This window comes from Hippoglossus hippoglossus, chromosome 15 (assembly GCF_009819705.1).
Source record: "Hippoglossus hippoglossus isolate fHipHip1 chromosome 15, fHipHip1.pri, whole genome shotgun sequence".
NCBI classification, from domain to species: Eukaryota; Metazoa; Chordata; class Actinopteri; order Pleuronectiformes; family Pleuronectidae; genus Hippoglossus; species Hippoglossus hippoglossus.
This window is the reverse complement of record NC_047165.1, coordinates 18,217,334-18,228,532: the sequence shown is the minus strand read 5'-3', so window position 1 is coordinate 18,228,532 and position 11,199 is coordinate 18,217,334.

The following is an 11,199-nucleotide window of genomic DNA, read 5'->3' as shown; positions in this document are numbered from 1 at the left end:
TGTGGAATGCATATCTCACGAACTGCTCATCTAAGTGACTTCACACTCTGTAAATTGCCAAAGGAAGTGCAGTACCCAGTTCAGTGCGATTTGGACAAGCGATACATTCAAAATGAATAAATACTGTATTTGATAAACAGGCGACCGGCACCCTGTAGCAGTCAGTGGGGGCGGGGCGGCATGCTAACACTACGTTCATGGACCGAGTTGAACGTGTCTTCTTTTACGTCCTTGGATACACTACAGCAGCAGCCGGCAACTGTGTCAAACAGCGGCTCGATATCAGATAATATGATTATTTCTGTTTCACCATATCGATCTGATACAGACCTTGATGGGTACAGATCTAGAGCTGTGACCTTGGGTCTGAAGATTGTGTCGATTGCTTAACAGTCCTCTGAAATAGATGACATGAAATGAAAGATATAATAACAACAGTTCAGTTCATCATTCAAACTTATATATAAACCACACACATGGACAGTGATGACCAAAATTCTGTTTCATTCTATAAAATCTTCCCTGCAGACAAACCAGGTAGGATGGACACAAAGTTTTCTAACTCTGCACCAAAGTTTTGACCATAATCTACGTTATAATATAGATATATAAAGAGCTCTGCACACAACGTCCAGCACACAAATAGAAACTGACAGCATATTGTAGAACTGTTTGAGGACAACTCACTAATGACAAGGAATAATCCATTCACACAGGACAAGAGAACAGCCCATTCCAAACAGGCTGGTTTACAATGGGCACTGCTCTAGTTTTAGTAAAAGTGGTGTCATGAAGCATTTTTTGCAGTGGAATTCTTTCGGTGGATTCATTTAAATATGACAAATCACTGGCAGAGGATAGAGACAGTGAAATAACAGAGAAGTACCGAGAGTGTGGGAAGGGAAGACAAAGTGAGAGAGAGTGGGCAGTGCCTCTGAGTGAATGTAGACCTAGTTATGCAGTGGGGGAAGTTTGAGCTCTGAATTATCTACATTGTTTGAAATCCCCATCCCTCTTGTGTCTTGGCAGACAAGGCGCAGGCCGGGTGTCCATGAGGGTGACTGTAAATGAAACATTCCGCGCTGGGTTCAGGACGGGGTTCCTCTTGACTCATCGTCCGTCATTGAATAAAGCTCACTCTCTGTAGTGAAGCAGCCCATTCTTCTGTGCACGTGGATCCTGGCGGTACATTTTCAGGGCCCTCATTGTTGAAAGTCCCTTAGATGCCGGTATCTCCTTAATCCACCTCTTGTGAACATCTGCAGCGATCGCCGCACAGCGCACAACTGTGGCTCAAGCATCTACGCTCACCTCAGTGACGCTGTAAACAACCTCAAGTGTCTTATCTTACAAAGTAAACACCTGCCTGAGCTTTGTCACTGACACAGAACAAGTCTCTTTGTGTTCTGCTGAAAATGAAGATGAACTAAATCAACTCAAAGCTACTTGTTCTCAGGCAATAATCCAACATTTGTTAATTTCACATTTATATATGTAAGGTCAGGTATTGCTGAGTGTTCATGCTCTTTCCAACAGCACCTTGCTTCACTTTTTGTGTAATTACACACATTTATACCTGGGAGCTTCCCAGCACAAACACCGCTGTTGAATACTAAGTGGCTGTGCAGGGATACTGTTCAGAGCCTTGCTCAAGGGCACTCAGCGCCGAAAGAGGAGAGAATAAAAGTCATTCAAAGATATTAAACTATGCACATTTGCAGGGATGACTTGCCAAGAAGTTTGTGAGTTTCTGAGCCTGACTCTTAATTTGCAGGTGTTTATGTAACTAATTCTTCATAATGCATTTTGGAGAGGAGTGAAAAGCTCTCCCCGGGGACTGAGCGGGCCCAGGTAGCCCTCACATCTGAAGAGCGGCCTAATGGAAAAGCAAACACAGTGATTACCAAGGCCCCTTTACAAGGCGCAGCCTGCAGTGAGAGTGGAGTGCTGCACCTGAACAAGCATGTGTGTTTATGTATGTGTGCGTGCACGTTCGTGTTAATGTCGTGCATGTAGTTGGAGTTGAATGTGTGTATGCAAAGTTTCTTCACTTTAGTGGTTTTGCCTTCTATCTATGATACTTCACTACACAGTTCAATTCTTTAAAAGTTATGTGCGCTGCCAGTTTTTGTATTAAAGATCAACTGTTGTACACTCTTTAAGATAATTTTTTCATGCAAAGAGATATTACCCGGATCCTGATTTCATTTTGTTTTCACTTTCTTTAACATTTTGGGGTGTTTTACAACACTTTCATTGATTTCTCAGACAATAATTCATGGATCTTGATGAAAAAAAAATCTGGCATGTTTCCATCTTGAAATTTTAGGGAAGATTTGGGTAAGATAACAACATCTGGATAGATGAAGATGGTCATGCTGGGAAATTACCTCATGTTTTTCTGCGATGACCTTTGTGCAACACAACTTAGAGTCAAATGGGGTAAAAGTTGTGAATCAATGTGGCTCACAGTCACGGGTCAAGCGGTGATCGATTCTAGAGGAATTTAAACTGTTGGCCTTGTAGGTGCAGGACCTGGCTAAACTTGCACATTAAAAGAGACCCATGCCGTCAAAAGTATCTTTACAGAAAATTAATGTTTTTAAAGAAGAAATAGGGAAAATAAGAGCATCCAATTAATTCAAATCAGGTATTATAACAGGAAAAACAATGGTCTGATGAGGAGACTAGCAGATCAACATAACAATAAGAGATTTGGATTAAATATTGCAGATAGATTTGTGCCTTCACTAAAGTAACAATGAACCATATTGCAAACAGCTGATTGCATCTCATGAGTGATAAATAATAATTTATGTTGATCAATAAATATTCTAAAGATATAATTTACAATATATTCATTATCTATTAACTTTTCTATTCAAAAACACACATTTTGTATTAATACTTTTATTATTTTAAAAAGATTCCCAGCTTGGCTCTCATGTGATGCGGTTGTGCCATGTCTCCTCAGAGACCACGGCTGTTGCACAGAGGGGCTTTCTCTGCAGCACACGGGCCCTCTTCACTCTGTGTTGACTTAGTAAATTACTTGGGATGTCAGGGCCCAACCACAGCTTATCCTCAGAGGGGGGAGGATTTGATGGAGGGTACACGATGTGGCTGCGAGACAGAAAAAAAAGAGTGTGAGAGAGAGGCAGAGAAATCATTGTAGAGGCCTGGACGCTTCAGGTGGAAGATAAATTGTAGACTGAGAATAAAAGGCCTCTCTGTCTCGGCAAAATTACATAGAGCAGTTCAGCTTCATGGGTGAACTGAGACTCAATGACATCTGTCATTGAGTAAAGCAGATTAAAGAACATTCAAAGTTTGCTTCTACAAATAAGAAATAGAATAGAATAGTTAATTTGGCTCACAAGCAGCAACATGAAGACAATAAGCGACTTTGGAACTTTCTAACAGTGCTCAGAGTTGGAAATAGCAAAAAAAAAACATGACCTGTTTTCGAGTCAGGAACTATATTATACAAAACATGTAAACCGGTAATCCCTGCATTATGATCCGCAAACACGTTAATGGGAAAGGGCCTTTTCACTGTGTTGTAATGTGTAATTTTCAAAACAAAGGTTTGTTGGGTGTTTCTTCTCTCCAGGCGGATGGAAGAGGCCAGTCAGAGAAAGAGAGAGAGAGATAGAGAGACACAGAGTCCTGCAGGGCACGCGGTTGTGTGGTATGCACGCCGGGCGCTCAGGGCTGTGCCTGTGCCGCGGCCTGTCTGCAGTCAGGCGAACACACTGCACACCTGTGGCCCCTCCGCTTACTCCTGTTTGCTTTGACACCTCAGATGTTGTCTCCTTCAACAACACATCTTTCATCCGCGCCATCCACCTCGTCACCACCTTCCCCCCTCAGCCATGATGTGAAGTCAGGAACAAGCAGCTTAAAAGAGTTTGATTTTCTCCTGTAAGATTTATCTTTTCTCATATTTTTCTGCTGTCAGAGAAATATACTGTGATAAGGAGTTTAAAATGTGTGCAACCTGACGCAAACCATGCTGCAGGTCTCCCTCTGACAGTAGAATTTCTTTTCTCTCAGCTCTGCTCCATGAAATGTGTTGAAATATGGGGTGAAACAAGCTTCTTGTTTGATTCATAATGGCCTGGTTCCATCAGCGCCATTCTCAGTTACCTCACACTTCATTGGCCTTTTTTTCTTCTTCTTCAAAATCACATTTCCCCCTTCATCTGTCCACAGATCACACTAAGCCTTTGATAGGGATGGGGGTGGAGGGTTGAGGGGGCATGGGAGCAACAGGGGACGGAGGGCGATGTGTGATTGTGGGTCGGGGTGTCAGTGGCTCCGCAGGACCTGCTGTGAAAGGATGTGACTGAATCCCTGGCCAACTAAAGGAGGAGAGGGAAAAAAAAAATCTCTCAAAGAAATGCTTTGTGTGCAATCATCAAGCCATGATAGTGCCACAATCGCCTTGTCTAATTTGTCATAACATGCTTGGCCATTTGCTGACATGCCTCGTCCAGCCTTTAAAGGGAGGTTTCACCACTTGGCCACACCTCTGCAGGTCTGTGAATGTGACTGGTGGTGGGTGAGAAGCAGGTCTGGGTACTAATGAATGGCATGTCATAACAGTGAGAAGACATTGAAAAAGACGAAAAGTCTCAATTTGTCTTGAAATTACAACTCTGTTACTCAAACTTTAACTTGCGCCCTATAAAAACCTTTTACATGATAAAATTGACCAAACTTTACACCATCATCATCATCATCATCATCATCATCATCATCATCATCATCATCATCATCATCATCATCACATGATTGTGGATAAGGGAACAGACAGGGTTGAGCATGAATGAGTTCAATGAACGGCGTTCATCTAACCCACTCAGACCCATAGCATCCTCTAAGGCGGTTTCAGTGGAGCTGCAGGTAGAACCTAAATCATGTTTTGGCTTTGCAGCTGTTGAAGTGGACAAGCATCTCTTTCAGTGGCATCCCAGCATGGAGCTCAGCTGATAACTGCTCCCCATGTCCCAACGTGACCACAAGTAATAAATCTACCTTATGTACCTTATTCAGCATTGACAAAATGAGGGAGGGGGATCAGAGCAGCAGGAGAACCATGTGCAGAGGCTGCAGGAAGAAGGAGGGGGCAAGAGGAAGATGTCATGTTCACTGCCTTACTTGCAAATATTCAATTTGGGATTGAATTTACATTTCACCAAAGCAAAGTTTGATTTAAATCCAATGGAAAGTGTTGCAGTGTCAAATCAGAGCGATAGACTCTCAGTAGAGGGCACCATACTTCAATTACAGATGTGGTGTTATGGAGGATTAATGGGGAAAAGAATTCAAATATGTGTTCAGCTTTTTTGTGAGCCATGTGATTTAGAGACGCATTAATCTATGTCTGTATCCTGGTTGTGTGCAGCGAGCGACTGGAGGAGAGTTACTTGACGAGCAGCTTCTCTCTGTCCCGGACTTGGAGCTCAGCAGTCAGACTCTTCCAGGGAAAGTACAAAGCCTTGCCTGGTGGTCTGCACACATGCCTGGATGATCTGCCCAAAACAGCCTGGATGGTGGGGTGGCACAGACACACCTGCTTTGTCAACACCGTCTTCCTCACTACTGTGGCCAAATGAAAATCCATCCTGTATAATTGCAAAGACTGTAAGGCACCATAGATTTGGAGCAGCCTGTGTTTCGGTAAACGGAATATTTAATCTGAATACTCAAAGTAAAGAAGAGTGAATTTGATCCGGGGGTGGAGATGTTTTCATTTCCTGTTGCTTGCTCCTCCACAATTGAACGAAGAGTATTTGATACATTAGGATGAACTGTATTGATTTCAATAGGGAAATGTGGTTATTGCATTAAGAAGAGGAGTTAAATTTAAAATATGTATATATATTATAAATATTATAATATAAAAAGTGAGAATTAAAGATAATAAAGTTAAAGAATGACTCAGCAGTGTATTAGTAGTATTCTGTACCATATGAAAAACCTACAGCAATGCAAGTGGCTCTGTCAGGCTACACACATTAATTGGAGTTGAGAATAAAGTCACAATATTACAATAACTAGAATAGCACTCTGTAGATTGCATTCCTCCGCCGAGGACTGTCCCCATAAATTCAATCTAGCTGCACTAAATGTCACACTTACATGGATACATACAGTGTTAAAAAAGTCTTAATATTACGGGGAGTAAATTGTAATATCACGAGAACAAACTTAAGCTATAAAATAAAGAGAATAAAGTTGTAATTTTAGGATCAGTATTAGAAGATCAACCTTGAGTCAGTTTTTGAGGACGGGTTCTCGTTGCTGCTTGTTTCTTTATTCTTTTTCTTTATTCTCAAAATATTATGACTTTCCTCCCAATGATGGAAGATTGTTTTCATTTGTTTTTTACTGTACTGAACAAGTCAAATTATTGATAGTCTGGCTAGAGGAACAGTCAGGGAATGCTTACATTGATTCAGATTCATCCTGAGGGTAACATGAATTTATGTGTGTATCATAGCATCCAGTGGTTATTGAGAAAGTTCATACAGAACCACAAATGGCAGCATCAAGGTGAAACTAGAGGAGAAATTAAGAGACTACCCACTAAACCAGTTGGGTTTATCCTCTGGGGAACATCTGTACGTCTCCACATAATTTGATGACAATCCACCGAGAAGTTGCTGGACACCCACATTTTAATTTATGTGCAGGTAGAAATATTTACACCTCACCTGTGTTAGGTTTTTTTCATCCTTAGCTTTCCTGCCGAACATCCACCTGGTTGCCAGAATGACCCGTCTCGGTCACCTCTGACCTCTCGGAGACTGGAGTCCTGCCACCTGAGCAGCGTGTTGTCCCCTGTTGCTCACCCCATGTTTGGATAGACTACCTGCTTCTCAAAACAAGACATGACAGGGCAGGTCACCAGAAGACGGAGCAAAAACAAAGAGTCAGATTTCACAGACACTCTATCAATCAAACATCTTAGCAGCACAATCGCACTCTCAGTACCTACAGGAATCCCAGCGGCTTCAAAGGGACGTGTGAGGGATTTTGTTTTTCCTCACTCCTCCTGAAAGTGGGATTGTTGGAGATCAGCAGCTGTGTTTATTGTCCTTCGTTGCTACTTGACGTAAGCAGAGGATGAAACTCAGCCTGTGTTGCATTTAACAATGTCAAATATATGCCCCATATAAATAATAGTGCAGGAAATTAATCCGTTGTCTTCCATTTCTGCAGAGTAATACTTAACGCTGCACAGCAAGCACGGACAGGCTCTCGTACATTCCCAAACATAAATTATGGCAGGACAAATGAATTCACCTACTGTTGCGTGTGTTACTAAACGCTGTCATGTCTGCTTTGTACACAGTGCGCTGATTAAATGACCGTACTGTGATACACAACTATTGTTCTGCTGTGAGGCTGATCTGTAACATGCTCAGTTTGCTTGCCTCGCAAAGCTCAGTATTGTTTTTTCAGATTCAGCTGACTCTTAAATCTGCTTAGGAAGGTGTTTGTGGGCATTTCTACTCAGAATCATGACTTTTTAGTGTAGGATGAATTGTGCAATAATCTTTATTCGATTATCTATGGGGATAGATTCCTGCTTTCAGGTGGTTTAGTATCGCTACCGGTTTTGCACTGAAACGCTCCAGAGACTATCTTTGGCCAAATTGTTTATTGATATATTTGCCGGTCCAATGCCGACGTAGGGAAGTCTGTTTTCCTCCTCGCCACCTCAGCCAGCCTGTCTCTCCCACCCACCCACCATCAGCCTCGCCGCGGCCGTGCACCTGTCTGTAGCAGGCAGCTGTGGGTGGGCGGGCCTTGGCTGACAGTGGAACATTCCAGAGGAGAAGTCACCCCGTTAATCCCTCGAGTTTAGACCCGACAGCCCCCCGTCCCCTCCCTCACTACCTCCACTACCCCTCGTTGCCTCCCTCCCTCCCATCGTGGCTAACCCTTCCTCGCCGCTCTCTCCTCTCAGCACTGGTCAGGCTCAAACGGGATACGGCTATGTCAAAGGTAGACACTGTGAGAATGAGATTAGAGGACGAGTGCCCCCGACATGCATGCACCCACCCTGCGGCTCCCAGGCCCCAGAAGTTTTAATCCCCCCAAATACTCAAGAATGAAAGCAAATATTCTTATGTCCAGGTCTGCGGACGTATTTTCAAGGGGAAATGTTGCACGGACACAGAATTTATCACTGTAAACTTGTGGTGGCTCAGCAGAGTCTTTAGTTTCACACCCTGTTACTATAAAACAATGAAAGAAGTTTAGCTAATTCTCATGTTGGATTTCCATTCTGTCTAGTGAGTGTGTGTGTGTGTGTGTGTGTGTGTGTGTGTGTGTGTGTGTGTGTGTGTGTGTGTGTGTGTGTGTGTGTGTGTGTGTGTGTAATTAGTGGGTATTTGTAGGTGCGGAGGCCATGCACACTTACACAACTCTGTCTCTTGTCTACTGGATATTTCACTCCTCTAATTGCCCATATCAGTCTCCCAGTATCACAGTTTTTTTTTCTCTCCCACTGTCTGTTCACTGTGATTCAAACAAGAGTCTCTTTATCACCCCGGGAAATTCTGATGTCAGGCCAGATCCTTCACTTGGCAGCCGCCCCATTCAGCTGGAACACATAAATGAGAAAAGCTGCACAATTCGCCCCGCGAGCGCAGAAGAAGACGTTCCCTTCAGTTTTCCCTCGACGCTGCAAACACTCTATCTCGAGTGGAACATTTTATCTTGCTCAGTTGGCTGTTTGGCAAAAACAACTAATGCTGTTTGTGTCCAGCTAAGGAAGGTTCATATGACTGTGCAAGTGGCCTGGACAATAACAGCAGATGGTGTGTATTGTACTGTTGATTCACTGTGAGGGAAAATATTAGCTGTCCTGGTCTATAGCGATGCAATGCCTGTTATAAACCTGCCTGTTCTCTTTTCCTGTGTTAATGCTCCAGACTTACTTCAGAAATATTCCTTATCATTAGTGAGTCCTCCTCAAACAGTTCTACAATAAATGGTCACTTTTTATTGTTTGTGCGCAGACTTTTAATAAACATTTTCTGGTACAGAGTGAAGTTAGAAAATGTTGTGTTCATCCTACCCGGTTTATATGCAATTAAGATTTTATATAGAACATAAATAGAAAATGAAACTGAAGTTGCTTTATTACAGTTCAGGTGTGTCGCTAACAAGTTTGAATGATTTACCCAACAGGTGCTATTTTGTCATACATTAATTCTAGCTATTTCAGAGGTCTGTTAAGCAATCGACACAAAGTTCAGACCCAAGTTCTCAACTTTTCAAAGTAAAAGCTTTGTAATTCAGCTCAATATAAAGTGTTGCAGCAACAAAACATACATTGTGCTTTTACTTTGAGGACAAACCAGTGTTGATTGTTGAGTGAATGTTGTTCAACGAGACAGAGATCTGTGCCTGTCTGTGTCAGTCCAATATGGTGGAATAAAAATAATTTAATTATCAAAATGACCTAGCAGCAATTTTGTGAGCTATTTGCCAACCATTGCTTTAGTTAATCTGAGTAGGTAGAAGAAGACATGCTCAACTCTATCCTCCAACTGAAGGCATATTGCCTCACCCCCCTGACTGGTCCAGAGATGTGGACTCCTGTTTATTACATTACATTTTTATTAACATTGAATGTGTCTAAATCGCACCAAATTCAGGACTGCACTTTCTCTGGCAATTTACAATACACTTGCCAAGTGGGAAGCCGATTATATGAATGGTTCGCAAGATATGCATTCCATATAAAGACAGACAATCAGAAGTTTGTAGAATTAGTAGGTAGATATGTAGCTGGTATAAGCAGAAAGTACAGTACTGTGCTTTTTGCCAGTTGGACCACACTCTTGTAGTTAGTAAAATGGTTCAGCTGTGTTTGCTTTAATAGAATAATTCAACATGTTGTGAAAAACGCTTACTCACTTGGAGAGAATTAAATCCTCATCTCAGTAAAGTAAATATGAAGCTACAGCCAGTAGCTCAGCATAAAGACTGGAACTACCCCGGGTCCATCTCAAAATTCCCCTTCCAGCACCTTGAAGGCTCAAAATAATAGCTTGAATCTTTGTATCCCTTTCGTTTCCTCCATACAAAAACCAAACAGTAAAAACATTCAAAAGGGTTGTGGTTTTCAGCAAACATGTGAGGAACTATTTCTTTTTTTGTCAGCCAGGAGCAAAAACTTCTCCAGGCTGCAAGTCAAAAATGTCCTGCAAAATACCTGCATTTTACACCTTCACTTTTGTGAGCGGTAAGATGTTAGAGGTGTTTATAGGCAGCTGTGAGTGTTACCCTTTGGACAGAGACAGGCAGACTTTGACCCTAGTTGCAGTCTTTCTGGTCTTTGCTAAGTTAGTAAGTAAAGTGATTAACTTTAATCAAATAAGAGCAGAAAGTGGTGGTACACAATACAAATATGCAATGAAAACAGAGAAAAACACAACACACAATACAAATGCATGGATTCAAACAATACAGTGCACAGGGTGAGACAAAAGCCAGTCTGAAGAAGTGGGTTTTCAGATACTGCAGAATGTAAATCTATAGGAGTTTTATTCCATAATGATAGAAAACGAGCTGCTGAATGGATCTTATTGACGGCAAAGACACAAGAGTGATATCAATCCTCTTACTCAGCATATTTAACAACAAAAAAATGTATATTTAAGGAGAGATGAAGATTCCTTCTGTGACAGCACCCAGTCCCATGCAACACTCAACACCCTGTTTTTCTTTTGCACCCATTAAAGCATCACACCACTTGTAGCAATTAATTTTCTTGAGTGTAATGACTGGCGCTGTCCTGTGGCGCTGGCTGGACTGCTGTGGTGCTTGGGCCACACCAGGGGAAGCAGTAAGAGAGCAAGAGAGAGTCCCAAGGTGCAGGCCGTCCTCGCTCTCTTTACCCTCAGGCCAGAGCCCCTCGAGTCAGGGGGAAGCCAAGGCCGGGCCAGCGGCTGAAGCCATGATGGCTTCTGACAGTAATTTCTTCATGAGTCCGCAGCCCACGGGGGCCTGCCAGTGGTGAGATCGGGTGCCTCCTCTTGCCCATTAAAGCACAGAAACTGTGCCCACAAATCCCGCTCAATGGTATCTCTGTGCTCGGGGAGTGTGTTTGTGCATGTGTGAGCGAGAGAAGTGAGGAAGCGGGATTGAGGGGACAGAGAGGGGGAGGCCTCG